Source organism: Ovis canadensis, chromosome 3 (assembly GCF_042477335.2).
Source record: "Ovis canadensis isolate MfBH-ARS-UI-01 breed Bighorn chromosome 3, ARS-UI_OviCan_v2, whole genome shotgun sequence".
NCBI classification, from domain to species: Eukaryota; Metazoa; Chordata; class Mammalia; order Artiodactyla; family Bovidae; genus Ovis; species Ovis canadensis.
Genome location: NC_091247.1, coordinates 150,467,866 through 150,491,479, shown reverse-complemented (window position 1 = coordinate 150,491,479; position 23,614 = coordinate 150,467,866). Strand labels below are relative to the sequence as shown.

Here is a 23,614-nt window from a genome sequence, read left to right as displayed (position 1 = left end):
ACTTCATTTAGTTGCTTTTCTGGGGTTTTATCTTGTCCCTTCATCTGAGACATAACCCACTACTTTTTCATTCTGATTAACTTTCTGTGACATGGTTTTTGTTCTAGCCACTGTGGGATTGCGGTTCTTCTTGCCCTCTGGTGGATGAGGCTAAGAGGCTTGTGTAAGTTTCCTGATGGGAGGGACTAGTGGTGGGAAAAACTGGGTCTTGGTCTGGCAGGCAGGGGCATGCTCAGCAAAACTTTAATCCAATTATCTACTGATAGGTGGGGTTGCACTCCCTTCTTGTTAGTTGTTTGGCCTGAGGTGTCTCAGCCCTGGGGTCTATGCGCTCTGTGGTAGGGATAACTTCGATCTCCAAGAGGGCCTATGCCAAGGAGCACCTTCCAGGATTGCTGCTCCCAGTGCCCCACCCCAATGGGGGAGCCACCAGTGACTCACACCTCCGCAGGAGACCCTCCAACACTAGCAGGCAGGTCTGGTTCAGCCTCCTGTAGAGTCACTGCTCCCTTCCCCTGACACTCAATGCACACAGGATTTTGCCTGTGCCCTCTAAGAGTAGAATCTCTGTTCCCCCTAGTCCGGTGGAAGTCCTGTGATAAAATCTCACTGGCCTTCAAAGTCAGATTCCCTGGGGATTCCCAGTCCCTTTGTCAGATCCCCAGGCTGGGAAGCGTGATGTAGGGCTCAGAGCCTTTCCAAATGCAAGAGAGCTTCTTTGGTATTATTGTGCTCCACTCTGTGGGTCGCCCACCGGGCGAGTATGTGATTTGATTTTATTGTGTCTGTGCTCCTCCTACTGTCTCGTTGTGGCTTTTTCCTCGTCTTTGGGCATGGGGTGTCTTCTTTAGGGGGGGTTCTAGCATCCTCCTGTCGATGGCTGTTTAACAGCCAATTGCGATTTTGGTGCTCCCCCAGGAGGAGATGAACACATGTCCTTCTAAGCCATCATCTTGAATCAATCTCGAAAGCAAACTAACATCTACTGAGGTTAATGTGGAGACTCCACAGCCCCTACCTGTTCAGTGCTCATCCTTGCATCTCCCAGTTGACCCTGAGGTATGGGTGTGAGGAAAACAATTCTGTCTGCTGATCCAAGGTATTCACACCAAACCAACTGACACCTCAGGTTCAATGCACTTTGTCTTTTTACTTGCCTTAATTTGCTTACAGAATGCAATGTACAGTATCCTGCATCATTTTAAGAATCTATGCTGAGTATTTTGAAGAATTTTTATTCCGAGGTTTATATACATTTAATTTTCAACATCAAACATTTCCTCAGAGGCCCAGGACACAATTTTCCCTAAATTCCTGAGAGGTGGTGGCAGGAGACTTGATTCCTTGGGAGCTACGGAAACACTCTCTGGTAAGTGTAGACAAGATACATGACTACATCAACTTTATGAAAACTATGCTAGTGTTCAGCAATTAAGTCTTTGAAAAATCACTCAAATTATTAAAGAACATCACAGTCCACTTCATTTGAAAGACTAAAGACATGCTCCAGAGCTACAGACAAGTCATCTTCAACTTTTCCATCCCCTGAGTCAAACTAAAATCAAGTCCTTTCACTTTTCTTTCAATATTATTTCCACAACTCTCCTCATCATTCCCATAAGCACCATGCTGGCCTAAGCCAACAGCCTTCTATATTTCCTGACTTGACTCCTTACCTCCTCCCTCCAATCCAAGGTCACTCTTCCCTACAGTCATTCACTTAACAAATATTAACCAAGACCTCACATGTTCAAATCACTGTTCTAAGTACTGAGGATAGAGTGCTGAACAAACCTTACTGTGTTCTCTTTCCTTGTCATGGAGTGACCTTGATTCTCATTTCAGAAAGACAACAGAAGCTATATGATAGTTTAATTTTCCCTCTCCATATTCCAACTGAAGGTCATGCCAACAAGATCCCTTCTCCCAGGACACAACTCCTGCTCCAACCATATTTCCTTCTCTACTAAGTTATTCCTGTCAGCATGCAAACACACGATAGTTTTTACCTGAAAAAGAAAGAAAAAGAAAGCCCATCCCTACTTCCACACCCCCTTCTAGCCACCTGCCCCATTTCTTCGTTCTCTTTTCCACAGTAAGCATTAAATGATTTGTTTGTGCTTACTTTCCCCTCTTCTCTCATGAGCTCACATCAATCTGGCTTTTGTCCCTATCACTCTACCAAAAACATTTCTTTCAAGTAAAGTACTTCAATGAGTACTTTACCATGTCCATTAGTCAACTATAGCTCAAATTTCACTCCGTTTCTTCAAGCCATGTTTTAGAGTTTATCACACTTTACCTCCTGACAGAACTATAATTATCTTCAGAAGCCTCTAGAATACCACACTCTTTTTTTTTTTTTTTTGGGCCTCATTTTCTACTCCTCCTCTTTCCAAATTCTAAACTTTGGAGGGGCCAGGAATCAGCCTTGAGGTTATCTCTTCTATCTACATTAACCTTCTAGGGTGGGCTATTCAAAGTATGATCCATCGGCTCAACTGAGGGTACCAGCATCTGGGAGCCTCAAAGAAATACAAATTCTCAGAATTTGCCCCAGAAATATGTGTATTTGCTTGCAAACAAAAGCTTGAAAAATGACTATCCTAGGTGACCTCATTCAATACTTGCCTTTAAATACTATCTGTACCATGGTTCTCAGCCCTGGCTCCACATCAGAATTAACCTGTGATGCTTTTTAAAAATAACTGCACCTAGGAAAAAAGAAGTTAAATTTTGCTAAATTTTCTAAATTGAATAAGATCTGTCAAAATGAATATTTAAGAAAAAATTATATATTTAAACTGAAATTAATACGCTAGTATTCATTTTAATAATGAAAATAGTGTCTGAAAAACTTCTGGGCATAAAAGTTTCCCTCAAGGACACACATACATCCATGCACACACAAAACCCCTCATGCTGAAATATATGAAAAAATGTGATCCATATAAGCCAGCTATTCCATTCTAAGATATTCATCTTAAGGAAATATATGTCCACGCAAAGACTTATACACAAACGTTCACAGTAGCTTTATTTGCGGTGGCCCCAAACTGAAAACAACCCAAATGTTCATTAACAGCTGAATAAAAAAACAATTCATACCATGGAATACTACTCAGTAACAAAAAGGAAACTCCTTTATACTTAAAGGAGTTACACTCAAAACAGTTATAGAAGATACACGGAAGAGTATATACTGTTAAGATTTCATTTATAGAATCCCAGAAATTTTAAGCTAATCTACACAGAAAGCAGATCAGCAGTTGCCCAGTAACTGAAGATGGGAGGGAGGCATAATAGGGAAGAATATTTGAAATAGGATATAAAGAAACTTCTATTGGTGATGGATATGTTTCACTATCATAATTGTGGTGATGGTTTCACAGGCGTATTCATCTGCAAAACTTGTGTGTAGTATATTGGGCGTCAAATATACCTCAATAAAAGCTGTTTAAAAAATGTTTAATCTAACCACTAGCCAAATTAAAACAGGAATACCTGAGCCCCACTCCCACATTAAATGAGAATATATAGGGGTGGGACCAGGTTTAGAAATGTTCTGAAAATTCCCAAACTGATTATAAAGGGCATCCAAGGTTGAAAACTACTGATCTATACAATGATACTCCAAAATTTCTATCACCAGCCCCAATGTCCTCTCTAAACTCCAGTCTTATAAACCAACTACCTACTCAAATCTTCATTTGGATGTTTAGCAGCAACTCAAAATAACTTATAATTTTGATTGCTCCCTCCTCCCATTCGTCCATTCTTTGAGTCTTCCTATCTTAGTAAATAGCACTCCATTTTTTCAGTTTCTCTGACCAGACACTTAGACATAGTATTCATGTCCCACTTTCTCTCACACCCACATCTAATTCACAAGCAATTTCTTTCCACTCTACCTTCAAACTATATCTAGAATTGGATGATTTCACACTGTTCCCACTGATACTACATGTGCAACAGTTATGAAGATAACTAATGTCCCTGGAGGAAGACTATGCTCCCTCAAAGCAGTCAGCTGATCCTTCTAGGTATAAATCAAAGTATACCACTCCTATGCCTGAAACAATTCAATGGATTCCTCCTCCCTACCCAAACTCCTGCCCCAGGCAAAAAGAATACATGGCAACCGACAAGAAAATCCAAAATTCTTGCTCTAGACTTCAGCCCTACATGATTTAGTTCCTCTTCTGCTTCATCTCCTATACTCTCCTCTCTGAAATCCTCTGTTCCTGGAGTCTCAGTTGGTTCAGTTCACTCACTTAGTTGGGTCTGACTCTTTGTGACCCCATGGACTCCAGGCTTCTCTGTCCATCACCAACTCCCAGAGCTTGCTCAAACTCAAGTCCATCGAGTCGGTGATGTCATCAACCATCTTGTCCTCTGTAATCCCCTTCTCCTCCTGCCTTCAATCTTTCCCAGAATCAGGGTCTTCTCTTATGAGTCAGTTCTTCACATCAGGTGGCCTAAGTATTGAAGGTTCAGCTTCAGCCATCAGTCCTTCCAATGAATATTCAGGATTGATTTCTTTTAGGATTGACTGGTTGGATCTCCTTGCAGTCCAAGGACTCTCAGGAGTCTTCTCCAACACCACAGTTCAAAAGCATCAATTCTTCAGCACCCTGCTTTCTTTATGGTCCAATACGCACATCCATATATGACTACTCGAAAAACCATACTTTGACTATATGGATCTTTGATGGCAAAGTAATGTCTCTGCTTTTTAATATGCTGTCTTAGTTGGCTAGGGCTGCCATAACAAATACTGGAGACTGGGTAGCTCAAAGAACATAAATTTATTTTCCCAAAGTTTGGGAGGCAGAAAGTCTAACATCAAGTCTATCAGGATTCAGCTTCTGGTGAGTACTCCCCCTCCTGGCTTGCGGAGGCCTCCTTGCTGTTCCTCACATGGCAAACACAGAGAGTGATTTCTTTTTCCTCTTCTTAAAAGGTCACCAATCCCATCCCATTAGGATTTCATACTTATGACCTTGGCCTTCCCTGCTGGTTCAGCTGGTAAAGAATCTGCCTGCAATGTGGGAGACCTGAGTTTGATCCCTGGATTGGGAAGATCCCTTGGAGAAGGGAGCAGCTATCCATTCCAGTATTCTGACCTGGATAATTCCATGGACTGTGTAGCCCATGGGATGGCAAACAGTCGGACACAACTGAGCGACTTTCACTTCACTTACAACTTATTTAACTTGCATGACCTCCTGGAAGCCCTATCTCCAAACAGTCAAACTGGGGATTAAGGTTTGGATATATAAATGGGTATGTGTATGTGTTTTGCACAATGCAGTCCACAACATCCAACCTCTCTGGCCTATGCCTGCCTGGAGGTTTCCCTTATGACTTCCTCTGTCTACTCACTCCCTCACTTCTTCCATGCCTCTGTTCACATGTCAACCATCAGGGAGTCTATCCTAACTTGACAAAATAGCACTCTCTTCTCTGACCTTACTCCCCCTTCTGTGCCCATTCCTGTTTCCCTCATTATGCTTTATTTCCTTTAAAACATTTGTTTTTACTTACCACATCATGTATTATTAGTTTATTGCCTGTCTTCCCCTAACAGAAAAGAATTTAAGCTACCTTCCACCCCTATAAGTGTAAACAAGGACTTTTTCCTGTTTTATTCTGTTCACTGCTGTTTGCCCTCTTCCTACGGCATAAAAACAAAACAAAACAAAAAGCCATCCTAATGTGTTTTTAATAGATGGATGAATAGAAACCCTCCTCCTCAAAAATTTCCAGGGACCTTAGGCAGTCCTATAGCAGTTGCTGAACACTGGTTGCATAGTAGCCAACACAGAAGGTCTTTTACAAATTACAATACTTAGGCCCCACTCAGACTGACGGAATAAAATTCCCCAGCAGTGAAACTTGGTATTTTGCATAGCTCCTCCATTGCTCTTCTTCTATAGCCACTGCAGAGTAAGATCAAAGTGCTAGCTAAACTGCCAAGTTTCTCCAAGTCAGATTCTAGGATCTGTCAAGTGAAGCAAATTACTGCCTTTTACCTTGTACTTCTCTAATGCACTCAGATCCCACCTCTTCCAAACAGCCTTCTTACTGGAGCCTGTATGTATCTCTCCCCTCTCGAAAACCCCACAGCCCATGAGGACTATCAGGTAATCATAGTAAATACATATATACCACGAAGTAAAGCTTAGTCCCATTTTTAAACTACTTATATGTATTTTAATGCCTCACATGTGCTATGCACATACTAGACACAATAAACATGTTGAATAAAGAAAGCTTGTTAATAAAATTATTTCCTTCTTCAATCTGTCCTAAACCTGAGAAAGGGTACATGCTCAAATCTTTCCTTTAAGAACCACTCAGGGGTTCCCTGGTGGTTCAGTGGTAAAGAATCTGCCTGCCAATGCAGCAGACACAGGTTTGTTTGATCACCCATCCAGAAGATCCCACATGCCACAGAGCAACTGAGCCTGTGCGTCACAACTAATGAGCCTGTGCTCTAGAGTCCGGGAGCCGATACTACTGAAGCCTGCACGCCCTAGAGCCCAGGTTCCACAAGAGGAGCCACCGCAACAAGAAACCCTCACACCACAGCTAGAGTGTAGCCCGCACTCCCATCACACCATCAACAACTAGAGAAAAGCCCACGCAGCCGTGCAGACCCAGCACAGCCAAAAATAAGTAGTTTCTTAAAAATATCAATCCCTCTCATCTGATCTATCAATGCAACACAACCCTCCTCCCCCCAAAAAATAGAACCACTTAAATCAGTGGTCCCAAACCCTGATGACAAATTGCAAACACCTGAGGAGCTTTTAAGACACTATTTCCTTGTCTGGGCCCCACCTTTAGGAGCTGTGATTTATTTAGCCGGGGATAGAGCCTGGTCGGAGAAGGCAATGGCACCCCACTCCAGTACTCTTGCCTGGAAAATTCCATGGATGGAGGAGCCTGGTGGGCTGCAGTCCATGGGGTCGCTAGGAGTCGGATACGACTGAGTGACTTCACTTTCACTTTTCACTTTCATGCATTGGAGAAGGAAATGGCAACCCACTCCAGTGTTCTTGCCTGGAGAATCCCAGGGACGGGGGAGCCTGGTGGGCTGGGGGTCTATGGGGTCTCAAAGAGTCGGACACGACTGAAGCGACTTAGCAGCAGCAGCAGCAGCAGAGCCTGGTATTCTTTTTCAGTTTGGTTTTCTAGTTCCTAAAGTGATTCCAATGTGCAGGAGAGCTGGGAACCAATGACTGAAACACATCAAAAGTCATTACCTTTTGTAAACATAGAAACTGACAACATTTAAAAGATGGTGAGAAAAACTAAGCCTATGAGCCACAACTACTTAGTCCACAGGCAAGTTGAAACTACTGAGCCCACTACTTAAGCCCGCACACCTACAGCCTGTGTTCAGCAACAAGAGAAGCCACCACAATGAGAACACGCACCATAATGAAAAGGCACCCCTGCTCACTGCAACTACAGAAAGCCCGAGTACAGCAATGAAGACCCACCACAGTCAAAAAATTAAGTAAGTAAATACATCATTAAAAAAAAAGTTGTGTTACAGTCTGCAAAAAATAGCTCTTATATATTCAAAGTCTTTCTTTTATGATGTTGATGAACTCCTACTTATTGATCAAGATGTCTATTTTAAGCTAAAACAAGCTTATCCAGAGATTAATTTTCTGTTTTGTGGCTCAACTTCTCTTCTAGTAATCCGTATTTGTAGAGGACTTACTAGTACCAGCTATTTTTCTTGCGTTTTTCTTCTTTCCTTCATTCATCTACTCATTCATGAACATGTTTATCGTGGCAGCCTTCTTCTAAGATGTCCCCAATAATCCCACTCACTGGTATTCATGCCCTATCTCATGTCCCTGGGAGTGACTGGATCTTGTAAAGTGCTTCTAACAAACAGACTACAGCAAAACTGATTTTTGCAAAATTAGGATACCAAAGGACTCTATCTTCCATCTTGTTCACATCTTCCTGCCTTGTTGTGAGTGCCTCTATATAAAATGGTCCACATGACAAAGAAGCCTGTTCAGCACCCAGTGAGGAAAGGAGGGCTGCCAACAGCCACCTAAGTGGCTGGAAGCAATTCCTCCCTCATTGATGCCTTGAGATGACTGCAGCCCAAGAGAGACCCCAAGCCAGAAGCCCCAGCTAAGCTGTCCCCAGATTCCTAACCCACAGAAACAGTGAGGCAATTAATGTTTGTGCTTTTAAGCAGCTAAATGTTGAGATAATTTATTATGCAGAAATAGATAATATACTCATTGAAACCAATTTATATTCCAGGTATTATGATGTCATCCTTCATTACAGAAAATCTGATACCCATATTGGATGATACCTCTTTGATACACCTAGCTCTGCTCCACTGAATCTTTATATATTACACAGAGGTTATGGTATGGACTTAGGTCACCACTGGACTACAGCAAACCATCTGTCAGATACAGCACCTTCAGCATGGGACAAGCCGTCCTGTGCTTGCAGTTACTCAAGTAAATACTTGATCTGTTCTTCGCTTAATGTTCTCACAAGTTCCAGTCGGCATTTCTTTTCACTCCTTTGCACTGTTCACCTTTATTCTGTGCTATCAGTTCTTCTTGTTAAGAAGTTTACTTTGTGTTGTCTATCCTACTCCTTGCTCTATTGCTTCCCCTCTGCTTCCTGGCCTGGTGTGGGTTAGTTAAGACAATGCTTTTCAGAGTCATCACAAGGCATTAATAACTTTTCCTTTCATTTTTACCTCTCCTTTATTTTTTACCTGCCAGACCTATTGCTGCTGCTGCTGCCGCTAAGTAGCTTCATTCGTGTCTGACTCTTTGCGACCCCATAGATGGCAGCCCACCAGGCTCTCCCGTCCCTGGGATTCTCCAGGCAAGAACACTGGAGTGGGTTGCCATTTCCTTCTCCAGTGCATGAAAGTGAAAAGTGAAAGTGAAGTCGCTCAGTCCTATCTGACTCTTTGCGACCCCATGGACTGCAGCCCACCAGGCTCCTTCGTCCAAGGGATTTTCTAGGCAAGAGTACTGGAGTGGGGTGCCATTGCCTTCTCCGCCAGACCTGTTACTTATGTAACAATCAGATCTGTGGCTATTTTAACAACTGCTCCTGGAACAACTCAGTGCAACACTTTTAAAGTTTGGCTTGTGTACCACCAGTGTCCCTGTCATCTATTAAGTATACACAGGCAGCCTGGTATAATTATAAATTTAAAAGGTAAGATCAATTACAAATTTCCACAAAAACCTTATTATTTTGTAATGTGTAATTCAAACTCATAAAAGTAGAGATGAAAGTAATTCCAGAAATAACAGAATTCACTGAATAGGGCTTCAAGAGAATACCGAACGTCAATCATTATGACAGGTAAATGAATCTATATCATGTGTATGCACAAGTACCTGGAAAAGAAAAGTGTGAATGGAAAAATATCTGATAAATATCTGAAAACTGTTTTTTAATAAGCTAGCATCCTGTCATCTCACATGATCACAGTATCATCTTTTTTCAAATAGTGGCATGACTATTGAAGTTTCTGAATTATTTTTAAAAATGTAGTACTTTTCTGGCAAACCAAGTGAGCTTTTACAAAATGAAGGCAAAATACACTCTTTGGTGTGAAATCAATGAACTTTGTCATCAAAAACAGCTAAGTCTAAAACTATAAAGGAAGCATTCATAGTTATACTCAATATCAAAAACATCATAAACTAGAAGCTTTTTTAAAAAACTCAAAAAGTCGATGATATTTAAAGGGAAAGTAGAAGGCATAAAATTCCTGTAATATGATATAGCTGGACATCACATAATGTTAATAGCATACAATACTATGTACTGTACATGTGCACGCTAGCAGATATTTTTGTTTTACAGTTGGAAAAAAATAAATGTGAAAAAAAAAGCAGTTCTTATGTCATTATAAGCAATCTATTTGAAAGAGAAATGATCAATGATTTTGTGATTTATCACTGACCTCCCAAACTACAGAAAAGTTATCTCCAGTAGAGTGACACTATATTGAAAACTGTGAACTACAGTATCAGTTGCAAAAGGTGGGTCAGGGTCAGTACTGATAGAACACCAGATATTTATACAGATCCATGTGTGTATGCTAAGTCGCTTCAGTTGTGTCCAACTCTCTGCGACCTTTTGGACTATAGCCCACCAGGCTCCTCTGTCCATGGGATTCTCCAGGCAAAGATACTGGAGTGGGTTACCATGCTTCCTGACCCAGGGATTGAACCCATGTCTCTCATGTCTTCTGCACTGGCAGGCAGGTTCTTTACCACTAGCACCACCTGGGAAGCCCATCTGTATAGATACCAACTTACAAGAGGCTGCAGTTGATTGCCTAACCTTCACATTGCTTTACTGTTCAGTATGTAGCTGGCAATCAAAAATACACCTCCCTGTTTTGATTCAATGTGATCAGAATGGTCATAATGTTTTTCTATACAAAGAAAACATTGAATATACTGAATTTTGCACATCAATATAAACTGTTGCAGTAAAAAATGTTTATGTTTCTTTAAAACACTGACAACATGTGAAATGATCGTTTCTATGACTTCTAGAGACTTGTTCAAGTAATATAAACATCTGAGCAATATGTTTAAAATCTTGAGTAGCATGAAATATGGTGGGGTACAAAATAATAAATTTAATTTTTAGTGTAAGAAAAAGTCAGATATGGTGGGTTGATCACCTAGAGATTGATTTTCCCACTAAAAAATAACCAGGAAGCTAATTAATATTACACTCACCACTGCCTCAATTTGAAAAAATGCAAACTTTCAGCATTTTAGTAAGACAAAGTTGATCAAGAGTTTGAGAGTGCAATAAACAGTTTAAGGAACTATCTATAATTTTGGAGATATGTTCAGTTTGAACATTCAGAATTATCTGAGCAAGCCATTGCTTGCTATCATTTCAGCAACCTATAACTGAGTACATAAGAAATTTGAAAGCTGATATCTGAAGGTAGAACTAAAATATGATTTAGGAAGTTTTTCACACTTTGTCATCTTTAAAAAAAAAATCACTTCTATACTACAAAATCCCAATTTGGAAAAAACTAAAAGCTATTTGGTTTATTCATTTCCCCTCTGTTTCGCAGTTCTGGAGCTAGATTAGACAACTGTTGCAGGCCTCCAAGACAGTTTCAAATCTCTTGGCATTCACATCCTTACACATGCTCCTCCTAGAATGAATAGTGCTGATTTCTACCAACAGAAGGATATTGCAGAAATGGATATAAGTGGGACTTTCGAGGCTATGTCACAAACAACACTTGCCTTCTGTCTTGCTCACCCTTGGTCACTCACACTGGGGAAGCCAGCTGCTATGTCATCAGAACATTCGCGCAGGGCCTATGAGGAAGTACACATGGCAAGATACCGAGCCCTCCCGCCAACGAGAGCCAGGGTGAGTGCGCCACCTTGGAAGCAGATGATGCAGCTGGGTCTGGCCTCCAAATGACTGTAGCCTCAGTTAACATCTTAATTGCAACCCCATGATAAACCCAAGGCCAGAACTGTCAAGCTAAGCTGTTCCCAAACTACTGCCTCACAAAAGCTGTAAGAAAACAAATGTTTTGGAATACTCTGTTACACAGAAATATATAAATCTATTTGCCAAAAATCCAGGTGAAAAGACAGTGGTTTCTGGTGTGGGAAAGAGGAACACAGAAGGGGGTGGGGGTGGGGAAGACACTGAATCAAGTGAACAGAATAAATCAATGCAAAGTGTTAAAAATGTTTTAGGTTGTTATCTCTAGGTTTCAAAAATCATTTTAATCTTTTTTGTCCTTACTATATTTCCACATTTTTAACAATATTACTTTAAAAATAAAAACAAAAAATTAAAACATAAATCTGTAATTCTAAAAACATTTTAATTTTTAATTCTAAAGACTTTCTAAATTTAACGTGTATAATTTTATTAGGTAATCATCTATTTGAAAATAGCTGAAGGTCAACTGTTGAGGTCACTACTGACTTCAAAGCTTCATCTATATGCAAGACACTATGCTAAATGGAAGAAGACACCAAATGATGAAGATGACGTGGCTCCTAATGTCATGGGGGCTCAATTTAGTAGAAGAAACTGTCAGGAGGAATTCAATAATGGTCTAGAACTTGGGATAGTCTTAATATTCGTGGAAAAAAATATGAGGAGTAGGATACACTAAAAGAGCATACCTGCAGCTAGGAGAGTCAGAGCTGAAAAGAAACATGTCAGGGAAGCCCCACGAAGGAGATGGCACTTAGACTCAGCCTCATGTGTAGAGATAAAGGTGCAAAGGCAAGTTGAAGCCAGGCTATGGACAGTTCTGACTGATATGTATTCAGTGGTCTGGAGTCTGGATTTCTTTCTGAAAGAATAAGGAGCTATCAAGTTCAATCCATATAATATTCTTTCTAGCATATGTTTGAAACTTCATATAATGCTGTATAAATAAAGCCACCATAGCTGGTGACTGCAACCATGAAATTAGAAGACACTTGCTTCTTGGAAGGAAAGCTATAACCAACCTAGACAGCATATTAAAAAGCAAAGAAATCACTTTGCTGACAAAGGTCCATATAGTCAAAGCTATGGATTTTCCAGTAGCCATGGACAGATGTGAGAGTAGGACCATAAAGAGGGCTTTCAAAGCAAAGAATAGATGCTTTCTTAGGTGCTGAAGAAGACTCTTGAGAATCCTTTGAACAGCAAGGAGATCAAACCATTCAATGCTAAAGGAAATCAACCCTGAATATTCAATGGAAGGACTGATGCTGAAGCTGAATCTCCAATACTTGGGCCACCCAATGCGAAGAGCCATCTCACTGGAAAAGACAGTGATGCTGAAAAAGACTGAAGGCAAAAGAAGAGGGCAGCAGATGATGAAAAGGTTAGATAGCACCACTGACTCAATGGACATGAACTTGAGCAAATCACAGGACATGGTGGAGGACAGGGAAGCCTGGCGTGCTGCAGTCCATGGGTCACAAAGAGTGGGAAACAACTTAGCTACTGAATAACAACAACATATAAGTTAAAGTTTAAAAGTCGAAACTGTTTTTGAATCCTCATTGCTGACCATGCAAGAGGCTCATGGTTAGACTGAAAGCAAAGAAAATCATTAAGAAATCTATAATTAAAGAAATCTATAATTAAATACTATAGAAGTATTTAAAATAGAGCTTCAGGGATTAGATGGGCTACACGTGAGAGCATATGTAGGGAAAATAATCAGAAATCTATTTTTATTTGGAGGTGTTGAGACAGAGGGGAGGAATGAACAATGATGTCACAATTTACAACTGAAGCATTAAGAGCATGTTGACACCACCAAGCAGAGACGTGCTTCAACTTTATTATGTGGCCTGGTATATGTATATACGTGCTTCCCTTGTGGCTCAGATGGTAGAGAGTCCACCAGCAAGACAGGAGACCGGAGTCTAATCCCTGGGTTGGGAAGCTCCCCGAAGGAGGTCATGGTAATCCACTCCAATATTCTTGCCTGGAGAATCCCATGTACCCAGGAGCCCAGCAGGCTATAATCCATGGGGTCACAAAGAGTCAGACACAACTGAAACGACTAACACACACACCCGTATATATGTATTAGACGTGTGTATACACTTAATTTTTAAAACATTAATCACGAATTTGATCAAAATTGTCTTTTTTTAATATAAATGCCATAAAATCAACTTTTGTTGTATTCTTCAGATCGTTTGTTCCATTTAATTCAAGATCTCCACAATCACAAAGATTTCTAATTTAAAGAGTATTCTTTCAAAAGATAGTGTCCTGTAATCAGAAAGATTTTTAAAACACTGAGCCTAGTAATACTAATCACTGTTAAGTCTGTTTCCCTTTGATTATATTATATATCAATTCTTCACAGAGACATAAAATATCAACAAATGATTATTATTTTTTGTCTGCTAACAGAAGATTTAACTCAGCCTTCATAAAGTTCTCCAAAAATTTGGATTAATGGCTATATATCTTGTTTATCTCTTTTTTTTTGGTGGGATCCAACATTCTGCTATTAATGGTTGTTGAGCAGGAAGTTGCAATTCTGGAGTTCTCACAGGAGAAGATGAGTGCACGTCCCTTTACTCCACCATTCAATATCACAGTAATCCAAGTCTATGCCCTAACCACCGGTGCCAGAGAAGCTGAAGCTGAACAGTTCTATGATGACCTACAAGACTTTCCGGAACTAACACCCAAAAAAGGTGTCTTATTCACATAGGAGACTGGAATGCAAAAGTAGGAAGTCAAGAGATACCTGGAGTAACAGACAAGTTTAGCCTTGGAGTACAAAATGAAGCAGAGCAAAGGCTAACAGAGTTTTGCCAAGATAATGCACTGGTCGTAGCAAACACCCTCTTCCAACAACACAACAGACCACTCTACACATGGACATCACCAGATGGTCAATACCGAAATCAGACTGATTATATTCTTTGCAGCCAGAGATGCAGAAGCTCTACACAGTCAGCAAAAACAAGACTGGGAGCTGACTGTGACTAAGATCATGAACTCCTTATTGCCAAATTCAGACTTAAATTGAAGAAAGTAGGGAAAACCACTAGACCATTCAGGCATGACTTATTTCAAATCCCTTAATTTCTCAGTGGAAGTGACAAATAGATTCAAGGGATTAGAGCTGATAGACAGAGTGCCTGAAGAACTATGGTCGGAGGTGTACATTGTACGGTCCTGATGTACAGGAGGTGGTGATCAAAAGCATTCCCAAGAAAAAGAAATGCAAAAATGCTAAATGGTTGTCTGAGGAGGGCTTAAAATAGGTGAGAAAAGAAGAGAAACAAAAGACAAAGGAAAAAAGGAAAGATATATCCATCTGAATGCAGAGTTCCAAAGAATAGCAAGGGGAGATAAGAAAGCCTTCCTCAGTGATCAATGCAAAGAAATAGAGGAAAACAAAAGAATGGGAAAGACTATAGAGATCGATTCAAGAAAATTAAGAGATACCAAGGGAACATTTCATGCAAAGAGGGGCACAATTAAGGAAAGAAATGGCATGGACCTAACAGAAGCTAAAGATACTAAGAAGATGTGGCAAAATACACAGAAGAACTATATAAGAAAGATGTTAATGACACAGATAATCATGATGGTGTCTGGCTCACCTAGAGCCAGACATCCTGGAGTCTGAAGCCAAGTTGGCCTTAGGAAGCATCACCACGGACAAAGCTAGGGGAGGTGATGGAATTCCAGTTGAGCTATTTCAAATCCAGTTATAAAAGTGCTGCACTCGATATACCAGCAAATTTGGAAAACTCAGCAGTGGCCACAGGACTGAAAAAGGTCAATTTTCATTCCAATCCCAAAGAAAGGCAATGCCAAAGAATGCTCAAACATATTTTGAGCACGACTGCACTCACCTCCCACCCTAGCAAAGAAATGCTCAAAATTCTCCAAGCCAGGCTTCAACAGTACGTGAACTATGAACTTCCAGACATTCAAGCTGGATTTAGAAAAGCCAGAAGAATCAGAGATCAAATTGCCAACATCCGTTAGATCAATGAAAAAGCAAGAGAGTTCCAGAAAAACATCTACTTACGCTTTATTGACTACACCAAAGCCTTTCACTGTGTGGATAACGACAAACTGTGGAAAATTCTTCAAGAGATGGGGACACCAGAGCACCTGACCTGCCTCCTGAGAAATCTGTATCCAGGTCAGGAAGCAACAGTTAGAACTGGACATGGAACAACAGACTGGTTCGAAATTGAGAAAGGAGTACATCAACGCTGCATACTGTCACCCTGCTTATTTATCTTATATACAGAGTACATCATGCAAAATGCCAGACTGGAAAAAGCACAAGCTAGAATCAATACAGCTGGAAGAAATATCAATAACCTCAGATATGCAGATGACACCACCCTTATGGTACAAAGTGAAAAACTAAAGAGCCTCTTGATGAAAGTGAAAGAGGAGAGTGAAAAAGTTGGCTTAAAACTCAACATTCAGAAAACTAAGATCATGGCATCAGGTCCCATGACTTCACGTCAAATAGATGGGGAAACAATGGAAACAGTGTCAGACTTTATTTTGCGGGGCTCCAAAATCACTGCAGATGTTGACTGCAGCCATGAAATTAAAAGACGCTTGCTCCTTGGAAGAAAAGCTATGACCAACCTAAACGGCCTATTAAAAAGCAGAGACATTACTTTACTAACAAAGGTCTGCTTAGTCAAAGCTATGGTTTTTCCAATAGTCACGTATGGAAGTGAGAGTTGGATTATAAAGAAAGCTGAGTGCCGAAGAATTGATGCTTTTGAATTGTGGTGTTGGAGAAGACTCTTGAGAGTCCCTTGGACTGCAAGGAGATCCAACCAGTCCAACCTAAAGTAAACCAGTCCTGAATATTCATTGGAAGGACTGATGCTGAAGCTGAAATTCCAATACTCTGGCCACCTGATGTGAAGAACTGACTCATTTGAAAAGACCATGATGCTGGGAAAGATCGAAGGTGGGAGGAGAAGGGGGTGACAGAGGATGAGATGGTTGGATGGCATCACCAACTTGATGGACATGAATTTGAGCAAGCTCTGGGAGTTGATGATGGACAGGGAAGCCTGGCGTGCTGCAGTCCATGGGGTCACAGAGTCAGACACAACTGAGCAACTGAACTGAACTGATTTTATATTGTTAAGTTAATCATGTTCCATTATGGCTTACAAACTGTAATTATCTTTTATTTTTGTCTGGCTATTGATTGTGAAAACTGACAAAGATCTTTCATTATTCTGATTAAGTAAATATTACTCACTTAATACCACTGTATCATGTTGGTCAACAGAAAAATAATAGAAATTATATTATATCAGCAAAATGAGGATCTGATAGAAAAATCTGTAATCACTCCTTAAAATCCAGATGGATATCAGAATTATCTTGAAATATATAAATGCTCAGGTATTGCTTTTTCCTCCAGAGCTCCATATATGTTTCTAATGAGTAGTCATGTTTAAAAACAACTGGACTCTATGATAATCTTTTACTTGTATCTAATTTGTTTCACTTTTTCTATTTGCTATTCAGTGCTCCCCTTTCATTTAGTTTATCTCCTCCAATTTCTCCATCTCTCTCTTTTTTTTTTATGTTCTTACTCCAGCCTTTATCAAGTGTGGTAGAAAAGCTTTTTTATACATATATATATAAACATGCATAATGTATATACTTTAGAATACTTATGAGTTTTTACCTAACTAAAAAAATCATGACATTTTGATTCCACTTGTTTGACTTAGTATGAATAGAAAGCTAGATTTCTAATTTAAAAACAGATATGCAACAAGCAACAAAGGTTTACTGTATAGCATAGGGAACCATAGTCAAACTCTTCCAATAACCTATGATGAAAAATAATTTCAAAAATAATATATGTGTATTTGAATAATTGATTCACCTTGTTGTGCACCTGAAACACTGTAAGTCAACTATATTTCAATAAAATAGATATATTTTAAATATATATATATATATGCATAAAAAAACTAATGTTTTAATTTTGTTCCCCAAATGCAGTACAGGCTTCACTGTCTTAGTACACAGTATATATAAAAGCTATTAATCTTAAGACGTCTTACAAGTGCCAAAGATCATACTAAGCTTTATACATTCACTAACTTATTTAATTTCATATTCCTTTTTATACGATAGGTAAACCAAGGCTCAGTATTTTTAAGACATCTGTAATGATCATATTCCAAGTTATACTCAATTCCAGGTTTGCCTGATTCTAAAGTCTGTACTTTTATTTTTTTGCCAGCTTTATTAAGGTGCAATTGACAAAGACAAGGGAGCACACTCTGGCCACTATTAGTCAACATAGTTTTGGAAGTCCTAGCCACTGCAAACAGAGAAGAAAAAGAAATAAAAGGAATCCAGACTGGAAAGGAAGAACTGAAACTCTCACTGTTTGCAGATGACATTAATACTATCCACAGAAAACCCTAAAGATGCCACCAGAAAATTACTAGAGCTAATCAATGAATATAGTGAAGTTGAAGGATATAAAGTTAATAGACAGAAATCCCTTTCATTCTCATAAACAATGAAAAATCAGAAAGAGAAGATAAGGAAACAATCCAATTCACCAATGCAACGAAAAGAATAAAACACCTAGGAATAAACCTACCTAAAGAGACAAAAACTTGTATGCAGAAAACTGTAAGACAGCGATGAAAGAAATCAAAGACAACACAACAGATGGAGAGACAGACCATGTTCTTGGAGTAGAAGAATCAGTATTATAAAAATGACTATATGACCCAAGGCAATCTATAAATTCAGTACAATCCTTATCAAACTACCAAAGGTATTTTTCTCAGAGCTAGCACAAAAAATTTCACAATTTGTATGGAAACACAAAAGACCTTGAATAGTCAAAGCAATCTTGAGAAAGAACAATCGAGCTGGAGAAATCAATCTTCCTGGCTTCAGACTATACTACAAAGCTACAGTCATAAAGACAGTATGGTACTGGCACAAAAAACAGAAATATAAACCAGTGGAGCAAGGTAAAAGCCCAGAGATAAACCCACACATCTGTGGGAACCTTTGGAGAAAAGACAGTCTCTTTCAATAGGGGTGCTGGCAAAACAGGACAGGTATGTATAAAGGAATGAAATTAGAACACTTCCTAATACCATAGGCAAAGATAAACTCAAAATGGATTAAAGACCAAATGTAAGACCAGAAACTATAAAATATAGGCAGAACACTCTGACATAAATCACAGCAAAATTCTTTATGACCCACCTTCTAAAGTAACGGAAATAAAAACAAAAATAAACAAATGGGACCTAATTAAACTTAAAAGGCTTTTGTACAGTGAAGGTAACTGTACAACAAGGTAAAGAGACAAAACTCAAAAATGGGAGAAAACAATAGCAAATAAAACAACTGACAAAGGATTAATCTCCAAAATATACAAGCAGCTTATGCAGTTCAAAACCAGAAAAAAAAACAACCCAATCTAACAGTAGGCAGAAGACCTAAACAGGTATTTCTCCAAAAAAGATACACAGATGGCTAATAAACATATGAAAAGATGCTCAACATCATTCATTATTATAGAAATGAAAATCAAAACTACAATGAGGTATCACCTCACACCAGTCAGAACGGCCATCATCAAAAAATCTACAAATAATAAATGCTGGAAAGGGTACAGATAAAAAAGAACCCTCTTGCACTGTTGGTGGGAATGTAAATTGAGACAGCCTCTGTGGAGAACAGTATGAGGATTCCTTTAAAAATTAGGAATAAAACTACCATTTGACCTAACAATCCCATTAGTGGTCATATACTCTGAGGAAACCATAACTGAAAAAGGTGCCATGTACCCCAATGCTCATCGCAGCAGTGTTTACAATAGGTAGGATATGGAAGCAACCCAGATGCCCACTGACAGACGAATGAAGCTGTGGTACATATACATAATGAAATATTACTCAGCCATAAAAAGGAACGCATTTGAGTCAGTTCTAATGAAGAATATGAACCTAGAGCCTATTATACAGTGAAGTCAGTCAGAAAGAGAAAAACAAGTATCGTGTATCAACGCGTATCTATGGAACCTAGAAAGATGGTACTGATGAGCCTATTTGCAAGGCAGCAATGGAGACACAGACATAGACAATAGACTTGTGGACACAGTGGGGCAAGGAGAGGGTGGGACTAATTAAGAGAGTAGCACTGAAACATATACATTACCATATATAAAACAGATAGCCAGTGGGAATTTGCTGTATGAAGCAGGGAGCTCAAATCCAGTGCTCTGTGACAACCTAGAGGGGTGGGATAGTGTGGGAGGTAGAAAGGAGGTTCAAAAGGGAGGGGACATACATACACCTATGGCTGATTCAAGCTGATGTATGGCAGAAACCAACAATATTGTAAAGCAATTATCCTCCAATTAAAAATAAACCAAAAAAAGCACAACTGACAAAACTATATACAATTTAAGCTGTACAATGTAATGTTTTGATATACATACATACTATGAAACGGTTACACAGACTAATTAACATATCCATCACATAATATCACATTTTTGTGGTGGTGAAAACATTAAAGATGTAGAGCACATTAAAGATGTAATCTTTTGACAATTTTCCAGTATAGAATATTACTAACTACAACAACCATGCTGTACATGCTTACTATAGTTAACCATGTATTAACTTGAATTAATCCAAAATCACTGCAGATGGTGACTGCAGCCCATCTAGTCAAAGCTATGGTTGTTCCAGTGGTCATGTATGGATGTGAGAGTTGGACTACAAAGAAAGCTGAGTGCCGAAGTATTGATGCTTTTGAACTGTGGTGTTGGAGAAGACTCTTGAGAGTCCCTTGGACTGCAAGGAGATCCAACCAGTCCATCTTAAAGGAGATCAGTCCTGAATATTCATTGGAAGGACTGATCCTGAAGCTGAAACTCCAATACTTTGGCCACCTGATGCAAAGAACCGACTCATTTGAAAAGACCCTGATGCTGGGAAAGATTGAAGGCGGGAGGAGAAGGGGACAACAGAGGATGAGATGGTTGGATGGTATCACCAACTCAATGGACATGAGACTGAGTAGGCTGTTGGAGCTGGTGATGAACAGAGAGCCCTGGCATGCTGCAGTCCATGGGGTTGCAAAGTGTCAGACGCAACTGAGTGACTAAACTGAACTGAATACATGGATTAATACATTAGATTCCCCAGAATTTACTCATTCTGCATAACTGATACTTTGTACCATTTTTACCAACATTTCCCCATTTCTTTCATCCCCAGCCCCTGGAAGCAACCATTCACCCTGCTTTTATGAGTTCAACTTTTTTAGATTCCACATACATTCCACATCATATAGTATCTCTCTTTCCATAGCCCATACTTCCCACATATCACAAGGCTGTGCTGTCTTTTCTACTCAGAACCATCTTTTAGAACTTCATGCACCATGCTATTCTGGAGCCATTAAGATGTTTTGGAACATCTGCCTTTATCTGAAATGGCAGCTCCAGAATGCTGCCTCATTCTAGTTGGTACATTTTACTGTGTCCCATCTTGGCATCAGTTACCACTTCTCTGTATAACTGCTTTGGGCAACCTTAGTCATCTCAATAACAACTCCAAGCCCCAAGCTGCTTCTAATTTAATATCTACCATAACCAAAGAAGGACTGAAAATTGCCAAGAATAATAAGATCTTACCAAATCGGTGGTCATATTTTATGCAAAAATTGTTTTATGTCACTATTAACAACTGTGACACAAAAAAAATTCCATGAAGCAGAATAGGGCTGTAATTCTTAAAGTTGCACACAGCATTCCCAGAAGCTGATGGAGGAGTCATGGATGACGAAGAGGTGACTACAGTGCTTCCTAATCCCTCTGCAACAAAAGGAGTTCTGCTTTCACCTTATTCATTAGCGCTCCAAACAAAATTTTTTGAGATTTTTTTAAAATGTGAAAACCTTTAGTGGTTTAGTATTTTATTTTAGTATAAGCTAATCAAAAACACTGTGAGACTGCATTTGTGGAAATAACTGAAATGTGGCTGAAAATTTAACAAGGTAGATAGCTCTTGAACATGGTAACTAAATGCCCAGAACAAAGCACTTGAATGTTATCCAAAGTGTTTGAGGATTACTTCGATATCATGCTTCTCTAATTTCTTTAAATGTTAGCACATCTAGAACAAAGTTAAATAATAGTGATGAGAACTTCCTTGCCTTGTTTCTAATATTAATATCACTTAATTTCTAATGTATCTCCCTGAAGCACTTTCCTGAGTATGATTTTGAGGTACATATTTTAATTATGTTATTACTAAAGACTGCTTCCAGGCATAAATGTCTGACTTTATTAACTGTATTTCAAGATCTATTGAGATAATCACATAGCTTTTCTTCTTTTATCTACTAATACACTGAAGTATCTGGAAATTCTCAGTTCACATACTACTGAATGCTAGATTGAAGGATTTTGAGCATAACCTTGGTAGCATGTGAAATGAGTGTAACTGTATGGCACTGTTATGAATACTGACCTTTTCCAGTCCTGTGGCAACTGCTGAGTTTTGCAAATTTGCTGGCATATTGAGTGAAGCACCTTAACAGCATTATGTTTCAGGATTTTAAATAGCTCAGCTGGAATTCCATCACCTCCCCTAGTTTTGTTCACAATAATGCTTCCTAAGCCCCACTTCACTTCACACTCCAGGATGTCCAGTTCTAGGTAAGTGACCACACCATCGTGGCTATCCGGGTCATTGAAGCCTTTCTTGTACAGTTTTGTGTATTCTTACCACCTCTTCTGTCTGTCAGGCCCTTGTCATCTGTCTTTTATCATGCCCATTCTTGCATGAGATGTTCCCTTGACATCTCCAATTGTCTTGAAGGGATCTCTAGTTTTTCCTATTCTATTGTTTTCCTCTCTTCATTTGCATTGTTCATTGAAGATGACTTTCTTATAGCTCTTTCTGTTCTCTGGAAATCTCCACTCAGTTGGGTATATCTTTCCCTTTCTCCCCTGCCTTTTGCTTTAACAGTTAGAGTTGGACATGGAACAACTGACTGGTTCAAACCTGAGAAAGTAGTACAAGGCTATATATTTTCACCCTGTTTATTTAACTGCTATGCAGAGTAACATCATGTGAAATGCCAGGCTGGATGAAACATAATCTGGAATCAAGATAGCCGAGAGAAATATGAACCACCTCAGATATGCAAATGACATCACCCTTATGGCAGAAAGTGACGAGAAACTGAAGACCTTACTGACAAAGGTGAACGAGCTGGCTTGAAACTCAACGCTGTAAAAATGAAGATCATGGTATCCAGTCTCATCACTTTATGGCAAACAGAAGAGGGAAAAGTGGAAGCAGTGATAGATTTTATTTTCTTGGGTTCCAAAATCACTGTGGATGGTGACTGAGGCAACAAAATTAAGACGTCTCCTCCTTGGAAGGAAAGCAATGGAAAAATCTAGACTGTGTATTAAAAGGCAGAGATATCACTTTGCTGACAAAGGTCCCATATAGTCAAAGTTATGGTTTTTCCAGCAGTCATGTACAGATATGAGAGCTGGACTGTAAAGAAGGCTGAGCACCAAAGAAGTGATGCTTTCAAACTGTGGTGTTGGAGAAGATTCTTGAGAGCCCCTTGGACTACAAGATCAAACAAGTCAATCCTAAAGAAAATCAGTCCTGAATATTTATTGGAAGGACTTATGCTGAAGTTTTGTAAAAAATAATAGGAAAGCCTCGATTCTTCCTTATTTTCTCTAGGTCAATTTAAATATATGTGAAATTATCTGTTCCATGAAGGCTTGAAAGAAACCACTTGTAAAACCATTTGGGCTTGGTAGGTTTAAATTTTCAGTCTCTTCTTGGATCAGTTTTGAATACAGAATAATCTACATTTTCCTAGAAAATGATATGTTTTCCCAATGCTTTCCAATTTATTTATTGTGCCAACCATTCTCTTATGTTTGTATTATGTACATCTATGGTTGTTTTCTTCTTCATAATCTAAATTTTAATTTTTATACTTTATCCTTTTGTTTACA

General features: G+C 39.2%; 1 protein-coding gene across 9 annotated transcripts in view; it reads right to left on the bottom strand.

Annotated features, from left to right (window-relative positions):
- Positions 1-23,614, bottom strand: part of YAF2 (YY1 associated factor 2) — an 80,083-nt gene that overhangs the window by 16,267 nt on the left and 40,202 nt on the right. For 2 of the 9 annotated variants that reach the window (XR_011255918.1, XR_011255919.1), the window contains exon 6: positions 2,450-2,714. The exons of the other annotated variants lie outside the window; for them this stretch is intronic. The gene's annotated coding sequence lies outside the window, so the exon portion shown is untranslated. Of the gene's footprint in view, positions 1-2,449; positions 2,715-23,614 lie in introns of those variants that run through there. 9 annotated transcript variants of the gene reach the window in all.